The sequence below is a fragment of the Mustela putorius genome, unplaced genomic scaffold (assembly GCF_011764305.1).
Source record: "Mustela putorius furo isolate JIRA1106 unplaced genomic scaffold, ASM1176430v1.1 tig00003858_pilon_pilon_pilon, whole genome shotgun sequence".
NCBI lineage: Eukaryota > Metazoa > Chordata > Mammalia > Carnivora > Mustelidae > Mustela > Mustela putorius.
Genome location: NW_025422010.1, coordinates 8,692,916 through 8,705,597, shown reverse-complemented (window position 1 = coordinate 8,705,597; position 12,682 = coordinate 8,692,916).

Here is a 12,682-nt window from a genome sequence, read left to right as displayed (position 1 = left end):
TTTAATGTGCTGATCTCTGTTGATATGGACCATGGAGTAGGATATTAAAAAAAAAAACCAACTCAGGACTTTCATAGACATTCCATCTGCAATTCCTCAAAGTTCAGATTTTAAGTACTCATCAACTGTTTTTATAGCTCTAGTTAGTGTGTGTGTATGTGTGTGTGCACATGCATAAACCTACAAGGCTGGAATGTAGGAGGTTTGCTTTCCTTCAAACTGCTTTCCATCATGCATGTTGAAGACCCTTATCACCCAGCAGTGGGTTTCCCTCTGCCTTATCTCTTTTTTAGCTGAGCTCTGTGATCTCTGAGAGTTATGGCTCTGACACATTTACAGCAGGCACTGACTCTGTATGGGAGAGCAGTTTTGAAGCTGAATTTGGCTCAGTGAGGGCTCCTAAACTGTGTAGAAGCCTGGCATTCCCAGATGGTTCCAGAGCGGTCCTTCCAAACACCTCTCTGGTTGACTCCTCCCATGCCCAACATCTTGATAGACCATGGGTTTCCAGACAAAGCAATACAATGAGAACACCTGATATCTGATAATAGACTTGTAAGCAAATACAACAGAAACCCAGATAAGACCCCCGAAGTCCAAACATCCCCTCTATGACTGGTATTATTCATAAGAGAAAGCATTTGGGGGCATCTGGGTGGCTTAGTTGGTTAAGCATCCAACTCGTGATCTCTTGGCTTCGGTCTTGATCTTAGGATCGTGAGTTCAAACCCCGCATTGGGCTCCATGCTGGGCATGGAGCCTACTTGAAAAAAGAAAGGACATTTTAATACCCGCAAAACAGGAAAGTTATAACTTCAGGATAATATACTTGGATACATTTGGTGTAAAGGAAGCTTATTACTTTATCTTTTTTTCTCTTCTCATTTTGCTGCAGGTTGACAGAAGTCTGTCCCATACTGTGGGGGAGCCACACTTTCAGCTACAATGTGCAATGGAAGATGTATGGAAGTTCTAGACCTGCCCTTGAGAGTTCATTCCAGAAATCTCAGTGGGAGACAACCTTCAAAATCATCTTCTCCAGACCTCTTCTCAGTGTTAAGATAAACTAAATAACGCAATGCTTTCTGGTGGTGGAGATATGATTACAACGTAGTGTAAAAAGTGAAAAATCCCCTCAAACAGGTAGGAAAATGTCCAATGGGAAATAAGAGGAGGGAGAAAGCCGAGGTTTTAGGGACACAGCATATGAGCCAGACTTTGAGGGCTGTTGTGATTTAGACCCATGGCTCTCAAACTTAATATTCATCAGAATCAACCCATAGAACTGGGTCTCTCAGTTAGTATGACAGTTTCCCAAGTGGTGATGTTCCTGCGGCTGCTCTGGGGACCATACTTTGAGAACCATGGGTTTAGAGCTGCAGAGACTGGGGCTTAGGCACAGGTGCCGAGGCCAGCAAGTAGTGTAGGTTGGTGCAGGTAAGAGGGGCAGACCAGATTTTGTAGAATAGTGAGTGCCATGTGAGGGAGCTCAAGCTTGATTTGGATAGGCAATCGGGAGCCATACAAGAGTTTTGAGCCAAAGAGTAGAATTTAAAACAGTATCACATAATAAGGAATGAAGTGCTAACACATGCCACAATGTGGATGGACCTTGAAGACTATGCTAAGCCAAGGAAGTCAGTCACAAAGGACCATGAATTGTATAATTCCATTTATGTGAGTTGACAAATCCATAGAGACAGAAAGCAGATCAGTGAGTGCTGGGGGCTGGGGAGAGGGGACTGTGGACAATGACTGCTTAATGGTAGAAGGTTTCTTTTTGAGGCGATGAAAATGTTCTAGAACTGGATAGTGGTGATAGGAACATAATCTTGGGGTACACTAAATGTCACTAATGGAAAATTTTATGTCCTGTGTATTTTATTATAATAAAAAACCCCTCAACATCATATTTCTTACATAATCAGATTATGGCACATGAAACTGTTTTAGATGTAATGTTAATAGGTAAAAAATACAAAGTTACATATGTAGAATGGTCATAACCATTTCAGGATGTAACTTTACATATAGAAAAATGATCAGAAATAACTTACTATTAGTTGTGTGTATGTGTGTGTGTGTGTGTGTGTTTGAGTTTTGGATGGTAAAAATAATGTGATTTCTCCTTTGTGATAGTGTTTCTTAATTTTCAATAAATGACCAGATATTACTTACATAATTACAAAACTGCTTCAGAAAAGGAGAAAAAGGGAGTGCCTGGGTGTCTCTTCGGTTAAGCATCTGCCCTTGGCTCAGGTCATGGTCCCAGGGCCTTGGGATCAAGACCCACATTGGGTTCCCTGCTCAGTGGGGAGCCCGATTCTCCCTCTTCCTCTGCTTGCTGCTCCCCCTGCTTGTGCTGTCTCTCTCTGTCAAATAAATAAATAAATCTTAAAAAGGAGAAAAAGGAGAGTACCAGCTCTGGATAGCTTCAAGAATACCTGAGTGTTATCTGCAAATGCAGGATTGAGCCTGAGCTTTGGGACAGATGTGCGTCCCAGATGCTGGGACTGAGAAGTCAGACTGACCTGAGCAACACAGGATGGGACCAGCATGAGGAAGCAAGCAGTCCCCAGCAGAAAGTCCCCAGCAGAAGTGGTAACTTCCCACCACTCACCATCTAGAGGTCTCCTCCTTGGCATCCAGCCCTTCATTCTACTTTCTTTTGGTTTTCCTCTTTCATTCAGCTGGCCCCATATCTCAAGGATTTCACTGGTTCATCCATTCATTTTTCCCAGCAAATATTTGTTGAGCATCTACTATGTGCCCCAATACTTTACCCATGTAGCTTAGTTGCAGTCTTATTCTCACCAGCTGGCTCTGGTTTAACACCATAGAATTTTATATTGCTTGTCTCTTTCATTTTCTAAACAACTCTTCTATTCCTGGTCCAAGCTGCAACCTCCTCTCTCAATTCCCCTAGATAGTGAAGAAGTAATCATGTCTTTTCTGTTTCACTTCTCTGGATTGTGCCCTTGAGTTCAGGCTAGATATTGCAGTCCAGATGAGGTTCTGGACATCCTGGTGGCCTGGTCAGTAACATCATCCCCAAATGGTGCCTTGTCCTCCTTGGATCCAACCCTTCTATGTGATAGCCCTGATACATTATTCTGAGCTAGCCTCATCAGCTTTGACTCATCTCTGCTTCTCTACCAGCTTCTTTTCTCTACTCTTGCCACTTCTTGGTCCCTAGCTTAAATCTTATAGACTATGCTTTTTTTCTGCTTTAGACCTGAATCTATTATCTCCACTCTGCATTTATTTTATTTCATTTCATTTTATTAACATATATTATTTTATTTTATTAACACACAATGTATTATTTGCTTCAGGGGTATGAGACTGTGAATCATCAGTCTTATACAATTTACAGCACTCACCATAGCACATACCTTCCCCAGTGTCCATAACCCAGTGGCTCTATCTCTACCCCCCCCCCCAACCCCTCAAGAACTCTCAGTTTGTTTCCCAAGATTAAGAGTCTCACTCTTATGGCTTGTCTCCCTCCCCAGTCCCATCTTGTTTTATTTTTTCTCTCCATTCCCGCTCTGCCTCTCAAATTCCTCATATCAGAGAGATCATATGATAATTTTCCTTCTCTGATTGACTTACTTCACTTAGTTTAATACCCTCTAGTTCCATCCACATTATTGCAAATAGCAAGAGATCATTTTTTTGATGGCTGCATAATATTCCATTGTATATATGTACCACATCTTCTTTATCCATTCATCTGTCAATGGACATCTGGCTCTTTCCATAGTTTGACTATTGTGGACATTGCTGCTATAAACATTCAGGTGCACGTGCCCCTTCAGATCACTACATTTGTATCTCAATACAAATTGAGTAAATACCCAGTAGTGCGATTGCTGGGTCATAGGGTAGCTCTATTTTCAGCTTTTTGAGGAACCTCCATTCTGTTTTCCACAGTGGCAACACCAGCTTGCATTCCCACCAAAAGTGTAGGAGGTCTCCCCTTTCTCCACAACCTCGCCAACATTTACTGTTTCCTGACTTGTTAATTTTAGCTATTCTGACTAGTGTGAGATGGTATCTCACTGTGGTTTTGATTTGTATTTCTCTGATGCCAAGTGATGTTGAGCACTTTTTCATGTGTCTGTTGACCATATGGATGTCTTCTTTGCAGAAATGTATGTTCACGTCTTCTCCCCATTTCTTGATTAGATTATTTGTTCTTCCGCTGTTGAGTTTGATAAGTTCTTTATAGATTTTGGATACTAGCCCTTTATCTGATATGTCATTTGTGAATATCTTCTCCCATTCTGTCAATTGTCTTTTGGTTTTGTTGACTGTTTCCTTTGCTGTGCAAAAGCTTTTGATCTTGATGAAGTCCCAATAGTTCATTCTTGCCCTTGGTTCCCTTGCCTTTGGCCATGTTTCTAGGAAGAAGTTGCTGAGGATGAGGTTAAAGAGGCTGAAGCCTATGTTCTCCTCTAGGATTTTGATGGCTTCCTGTCTCACATTGAGGTCTTTCATCCATTTGAGTCTATTTTTGTGTGTGGTGTAAGTAAATGGTCCAGTTTCATTCTTCTGCATGTGGCTGTCCAATTTTCCCAACACCATTTGTTGAAGAGACTGTCTCTTTTCCATTGGACATTCTTTCCTGCTTTGTCAAAAATTAGTTGACCATAGAGATGAGGGTCCATTTCTGGGCTCTCTATTCTGTTCCATTGATCTATGTGTCTGTTTTTGTGCCAGTACCATACTGTCCTTATGGTGACAGCTTTGTAATGGAGCTTTAATTCTGGAATTGTGATGCTGCCAACTCAGGTTTTCCTTTTCAACATTCCCCTGGTTATTCAGGGTCTTTTCTGGTTCCATATAAATTTTAAGATTATTTGTTCCATTTCTTTGAAAAAAATTTATGGTGTTTTGATAGGGATTGAATTAAATGTGTAGATAGACATTTAACTAAGTAGAATAGACATTTTCACCATATTTGTTCTTCCAATACATGAGCATAGCTTGTTTTTCCATTTCTTTGTGTCTCCAATTTCTTTCATGAGTACTTTATAGTCTCCTGAGTATAGCTTCTTTGCCTCTTTAGTTAGGTTTTTTCCCTAGGTATCTTATGGTTCTGGATGCAGTTATAAATGGGATTGACTCCTTAATTTCTTTCTTCTGTCTTGTTGTTGGTGTATGGAAATGCAACTGATTTCTGTGCATTGATTTTATATCCTGACACTTTACTGAATTCCCGTATGAGTTCTGCAGATTTGGAGTGGAGTCTTTTGGGTTATCCACATAAAGTATCATATCATCTGCAAACAGTGAGAGTTTGACTTCTTTGTTGCTTATTTGGATGCCCTTTATTTCTTTTTGTTGTCTGATTGCTGAGGCTAGGACTTCTAGTACTATGTTGAATAGCAGTGGTGATAGTGGACAGCTCTGCCATGTTCCTGACCTTAGGGGAAAAGCTCACAGTTTTTTCCCATTGAGAATGATATTTGCTGTCGGTTTTTTCAGGATGGCTTTTATGATATTGAGGTATATACCCTCTATCCCTACACTCTGAAGAGTTTTAATCAAGAAAGGTGTTGTATTTTGTCAATGCTTTTTCTGCATCTCTTGAGAGGATGATATTGTTCTTGTCATTTCTTTGATTTATGTAGTGTATCACATTGATTGATTTGGGATGTTGAACCAAACCTGCAGCCCAGGAATAAATCCCACTTGGTCCTGGTGAATAATCTTTTTATTGTACTATTGGATTCTTTTTTTTTTTTTAAGATTTTATTTATTTATTTGAGAGAGAGACAGTGAGAGAGAGCATGAATGAGGAGAAGGTCAGAGAGAGAAGCAGACTCCCCATGGAGCTGGGAGCCCGATGCGGGACTCGATCCCGGGACTCCAGGATCATGACCTGAGCTGAAGGCAGTTGTCCAACCAACTGAGCCACCCAGGCGTCCCTGTACTATTGGATTCTATTGGCTAATATTTTGGTAAGAATTTTGGCATCCATCAAGGATATTGGTCTGTAATTCTCCTTTGATGGGTTCTTTGTCTGCTTTTGGAATCAAGGTAATGCTGGCCTCATAAAATGAGTTTGGAACTTTTGCTTCCATTTCTGTTTTTTGGAACAGTTTCAGGAGAATAGGTATTAATTCTTCTTTAAATGTTTGGTAGAATTACCCATCTGACCCTGGGTTCTTGTTTATTGGGAGATTTTTGAATACTGCTTCAATTTCCTTCCTGGTAAAGGGTCTGTTCAGGTTTTCTATTTCTTCTTGGTTCAGTTTTTGTAATTTGCATGTCTCTAGGAATGCATCCATTTCTTCCAGATTGTCAAATTTGCTGGTGTATAGTTGCTCATAATATGGTCTTACAATTGTTTGTATTTCTTTGGTATTGGTTGTGATCTCTCCCCTTTCATTCATGATTTTATTAATTTGGGTCCTTTCTCTTTAATTTGTTAGGTCTGGCCAGTGATTTATCAGTCTTATTAATTATTTCAAAGAACCAGCTCCTAGTTTTGTTGATTTGTTCAACTCTTCTTTTGGTTTCTATTTCATTGATTTCTGCTTTGATCTTTATTATTTCTCTTCTCCTGCTGGGTTTAGGCTTTCTTTGCTGTTCTTTCTCCAGCTCCTTTAGGTGTAGGGTTAGGTTGTGTTTTAAGACTTTCTTTTCTCTTGAGAAAGTCTTGTATTGCTACGTACTTTCCTCTCAGGATTGCCTTTGTTGTGTTCCAAAGATTTTGAACAGTTGTGTTTTAATTTTAATTTGTTTCCATGAATTTTTAAAAATTATTTAATTTCCTGGTTGACCCATTCATTCTTTAGTAGGATGCTCTTTAGCCTCCATATATTTGAGTTATTTCCAATTTTCCTCTTGTGGTTGAGTTCTAGTTTCAAAGCATTGTCTTCTGAAAATAGGCAGGGAATGATGCCAGTCTTTTGGTACTAGTTGGGACCTGATTTGTGACCCAGGACGTGATCTATTCTGCAGAATGTTCCATGTGCACTAGGGAAGTATGTGTATTCTGTCGCTTTGGGGTGGAATGTTCTGAATATATCTGTGAGGTCCATCTGGTGCAGTGTGTCATTTAAAGCCTATATTTCCTTGTTGATGTTTTGCATGGATGATCTGTCCATTTCAGTGATGGAGGTGTTAAAATTCCCTACTGTTTTTGTATTATTGTCAATGTGTTTCTTTGATTTGGTTATTAATTGATCTATATAATTGGCTGCTCCCATGTTAGGGGCATAGATAATTAAAATTGCTAGATCTTCTTGTTGGACAGACCCTTTAAGTAGGATATAATGTCCTTCCTCATCTCTTATTATAGTCTTTGGCTTAAAATCTAATTTATCTGATATAAGGATTGTCACCTCACTTTCTTTTGGTGTCCCCTAGCACAGTAAATTGTTTTTCACCCCCTCACTTTAAATCTGGAGGTGTCTTTGGGTCTAAATGAGTCTATTGCAGACAGCATATTGATGTTTGTTTGTTTTTTATCCATTCTGATACCCTGTGTCAGATAACCCATTTACATTCAGGGTAACTAACAAGAGAGAAAAATTTAGTGCCATTGTATTGCCTACAAGGTGACTGTTACTGTATATTGTCTCTGTTCCTTTCTGGTCTATTACGTTTAGGTTCTCTCTTTGCTTAGAGGACCTCTTTCAATATTTCCTGTAGGGCTGGGTTGGTGTTTGTAAATTCTTTTAGTTTTTGTTTGTCCTGGAAGCTTTTTATCTCTTTTTCTATTTTTAGTGACAGCCTAGCTGGATATAGTATTCTTGGCTGTATATTTTTCTTGTTTAGTGCTTTGACTATATCATGCTAGTCCTTTTTTGCCTGCCAGGTCTCTGTGGATAGGTCTGTTGCCAATCTAATATTTTATCTAATAATATTGTATGCTACAGACCTCTTGTCCCAAGCAGCTTTCAGGGTTTTCTCTTTGTCACTGAGACTTGTAAGTTTTACTATTAGATGATGAGGTGTGGATCTATTTTTATTGCTTTTGAGGGGGATTCTCTGTGCCTCCTGGATTTTGATGCTTGTTCCCTTCACCAAATTAAGGAAATTCTCTGCTATAATTTGCTCCAATATACCTTCTGCCCCCGCTTTCTCTTTCTTCTTCTTCTCGGATCCCAATTATTCTAATATTGCTTCATCTTATGGTGTCACTTATCTCTCAAATTCTCCTTTCATGGTTCAGTAGTTGTTTGTCTCTCTTTTTCTCAGCTTCTTTATTCTCCATCATTTCATCTCCTATATCACTAATTCTCTCTTTTATCTCATTCTGTCTTTTATCTCATTTATCCTAACAGTAAGAACCCCCAGTTTTGATTACACCTCATTAATAGTTTTGACTGCAACTTGGTTAGCTTTTAGTTCTTTTGTTTCTACAGAAAGGGATTCTCTAGTATGTGCCATGCTTTTTTTGAGTCCAGCTAGCATCTTTATAGTTATCATTCTTAATTCCAGTTCTGAAATCTTACTAATGTCTGTATTGATTAGGTCCCTAGCCATCAATACTGCCTCTTGTTTTGTTTTGTTATTTTATCCAGAAAAGAATAGGTGAATGAGAGAACAAAATACTAAAAGGGTAGCAACAACCCAGAAAAATATACAATAACCAAATCGGAATAGACCCAAAACCAGGGGGAGAAGAAAGGAGAAAGAAACATTTTAAAAATTATATTTATTAGACTGGTGAATATAACAGAACCACACACTTGATTTTTGGTCTGTTAGAAGAAACTGTCTCCCAAAATTTTAAAGAAAGAAAACTTATATATATATACAAAAATAAGGGTAAACATGATGAAGGGATGGCATATGACTGTAAAGGTGAAAATTAAAAAGGATTCTAAATCTAAAAAGGAATTGATAAGATAAGAAGTTGGTTGAAAAAAGAAAAAAAAAAAAAGAAGAGGAAGGAATGTAATCAGGCTGCATACTAGAACAAAGCCATGTGCTAAATTTAGGGTATATTTTGATCTGTTAGAAGAAACTCTATCCTAAAATTTTAAAGGAAGAAAAACCTATATGTATACAAAAAAAAAAGAAGGTTAAATACAATGAAGGGATAGGATATGACTATAACAATGAAAATTTTAAAAGATTTTTAAAAAAGGTATTGATAAGATAAAATATTTTTAAAAGGTTAAGTTAGGAAAAAGGAAAAAACTTAAAAAATAGAATAAGAAAAAAATTTAACTTTGAAAGACTAAAAAATCATGGGGAAAGAGTCATGAATTCTCTGTGCTGCATTCCTGTAGCTCTGGAGTTCCACAGCTCTCATTGATCAGCAAACTTGGTCTTGGCTGGATGTTCTTGCTGATCTTCTGGGGGAGGCACCTGTTGCTGTGATTCTCAAATGTCTTTACCTAAGGCAGACTTGCACCACCCTTGCCAGGGGCCAGGATAAGTAATCTGCTCAGGTTCACTCTCGGTATCTTTTGTTCCCTGAATGCTTTTCTTACAGCTTTGGAGGAGAATAATGAAGATGCAGCCTCCCAATCTCTGGCCCTGGAGGAGCCAAGAGCTCAAGGCCCCACTTCTCAGTGTGCCCTCAGAGAAAAGCAGTCAATCTCTCCCATCTCCCTCGTGTCTGCTGCACTCCATGCTCACCCAGCCTGTGACCAAGCGTTTCTATCTGTGGCGCACAGCCCCATCTGGAGTTTCCAAACCCAGCAGATTCCGGCTGCTCCTCCCAGAGAAGGAAGGTGAGTCTCCCCAGATCTGCCACTTGTGGGGTCCCTGTTTGAAGAGCAGTGGCCTGACTGTGCCTTGAATCACAGTTTATGGTAACCCCAAGCTGAGAGCCCCTCCTTAGCTCTGTTTCTGCACTGGCTTCCCTGCTCCAATACCTGGGAGCTCTCCCGCACTCAGACACCCCTAGTCTTTTTGTGTACCCAAGGGTCCTGAGACCATCCTGTCCCTGCAAGGATTCCACCCACTGCTTATCCTCTAGAGCGATGTCCCTCAGTGGAGCAGGCTTCTAAAAGTTCTGATTTTGTGCTCTGCTGCTCCACTGCTTGCCCCTCCCCCTGTGGTTTATCTTCCCATATATCACCTCAGATTCACTTCTCCGCATATCTTACCTTCCAGAAAATCATCATTTTTCTGTTCCTAGAATTGCTGCTCTTCTTCTTTTCAATCTCCTGTTGAGTTTGTAGGTGTTCAGAATGGTTTGATAACTAACTAACTGAAGTCTGGGGACCTGACAATATTTAGGTCTCCTACTCTTCTGCCATCTTGCTCTAGGTTGCTGGTTTATGATGAGGCTATAACCCAGAAACAGCCAACTGGAAGAGATGCACAGGGTGGGAAAGAGCTGGAGATTGCACACCATCTCTCAGTGTGCTGCCTACCAACATATGCCACCTGGAAGCTCCTCCACTTTGTATTTTTATTTTTAAGTCATCATGGTCCTCTCCTCACAACACGGAGGTGACCCAAACTTACATTTATGTTCATGAATTCTCATGGTGTGGCCATGACTATAGAGGTTTGAGAAGCAGTCTATTTCTGCAAAGGGTCATGGTCAAAGGCAAGTTCAGACTGTGGGTTTCTTGATGCCTCTTAGTTGACCTTTTGCAACTCTAGCTCCTGGCCACATAGTGGGTGTCTGGTTAATATTGGGGAAACAGAGTCACGAGTAGTGTTTATGCATAGTGGGTAGCAGATTCAGGACAAAGAAAGAACCAGGTAAATATTGTATTAGTTAGGGTTCATTGGAGAAACAAAACTGATAGGATGTGTATAATGTGTGTATATATACATATATAAAAAGAAATTTATTTTAAGGAATTGACTCATGCGATTCTGGGGGCTGGCAAGTCCAAACTCTGTAGTGAGGCCAGCTGGCTAGAGACTCAGGGTGCAGTCACAGTTCAAGTCTGAAGGCTGTCTGTTAGCAGAATTCCCTTTTCCTTTGCGGATGTCAGTCTCTTTCTACAAAGACCTTCAACTGATTGGAGGACTCCTACCCACATTATGAAGGGTAATCTGCTTTACCCAAAGTCTTGTAATTTAAATGTTCATCTTATCTAGAAATATCTTCACAGAAACATCTAGAATAATATTTGACCAAATATCTGGGTATCATGGGCAAGCCAAGTTAACACATGAAATTCACCATCACAAATACTATTGGGTTTATTGTTTGCTCTTTGGTAAGAAATTTAGGGCATCAAGAATAATACTGTGAGTGGAAAATTCCGTGTTTCATAGACACGGTCTCATGTGTTTCACAAATATTTATTATTTTTACACTCTGGGGAGACTCCTTGGCCCTGTAAAGATAACCAAAATGTTCATGATACCATCCTGGACCCCTAGAAGCTTCCAGTTAACAGGGAGGAATGGTATCTGTCCAAAAAGCAGTTTGTGTGTGTGTGTGTGTGTGTGTGTGTGTGTGTGCACATGCCAGCACCAACTCTCTCATCTTTGCAGCACACTCCAGACTCTCCATGTCTAGCTTGAATATTTTACTTTGCCTTAGCTCATCATTTTACCTGCATATCCTTGCCAACACCTAGAAACTAGAAACAAACTAGAAACCAAGTAAAGGGCTCATTGAATAGTAGCAATGTCTGGGCTTGAATCCTGGCAGTGGGCCATAAAAGCAGATCTTTCCAGAGACCTCTCTGCCTCCATTTCAAGAACAATTGCACCTTATTCTAGTCAGGAATACAGTGATAAAATTGATAAAAGATAGTTGGCAGAGTGGTACCTGGTATCCAGTTGCCATCAACACTTGGCTAGTGTTCACTCTTGTTGTTAGAGTCTTCTTCCCATCCAGGGGTTTTCATATTCAAAAGAGGAGTGTTTTCCCAGTTGTCCTGACCTAAATCCTCAAGGTCCCTTTCCCTCCCCTCCTTATCTTCTATATGCAAATATGTATTTGGCAAAGAGCAGAAAATTTTCAGATCCTTTATCTCCCTTCTCATCAGAACCCCAAAGTAAGCTTGATGAAAGTATAATTTTGCTCACTGAGAAAACAAATCGATGTTGCAACAGAGAAACGATGAGTGAAGGTATCCACATGAGAGAGTGGCTGTGAGGATATTAACATATCAATGTCGAATTGCTATGTTGTATATCTGAAACTAATATAATATCGAATATCAACTATACTTCATTTAAAAATACAAAAAGGAAGAAACAATGTGTAATTCCAAAGAGGTCAAACCAGCTTACCCTCAGGACACCCTGAATGACCATTTCACTTTCTACCCCACTCACAGCAGCATGGAGTTTTAGGTTTTATGACTGATCATTTGATAAGCAGATAATAGTTTCTGGATGGTTCATTTTAATTTTTACTTATGAAATTGAACATTTTCTTTGTCCATTCATTTCCTACTTGGGGATTTCCTGGTTGTGTCTGCTCATTTTTAAAAGATGATTTTTCTAGATGAGTTTTAGGTTCACAGCAAAGTTGTGAGGAGGATACAATAGCCTCCCCTTATCCATGGGCATGCATTCCAAGACCTGCAGTGCATGCCTGAAACCACAGATCAGACTGAACCCTGTATATATTATGTTTTCTCTTATGCACACATACCTGTGATAGAGTTTGATTTATAAATTAGGCAATAAGAGATGAATAATGACAACTAATAATGAGATAGAACAATTATAACAATACACTGTAATAAAATCATGAATGTGGTCTCCCTCTAAAGATCTTATTGTA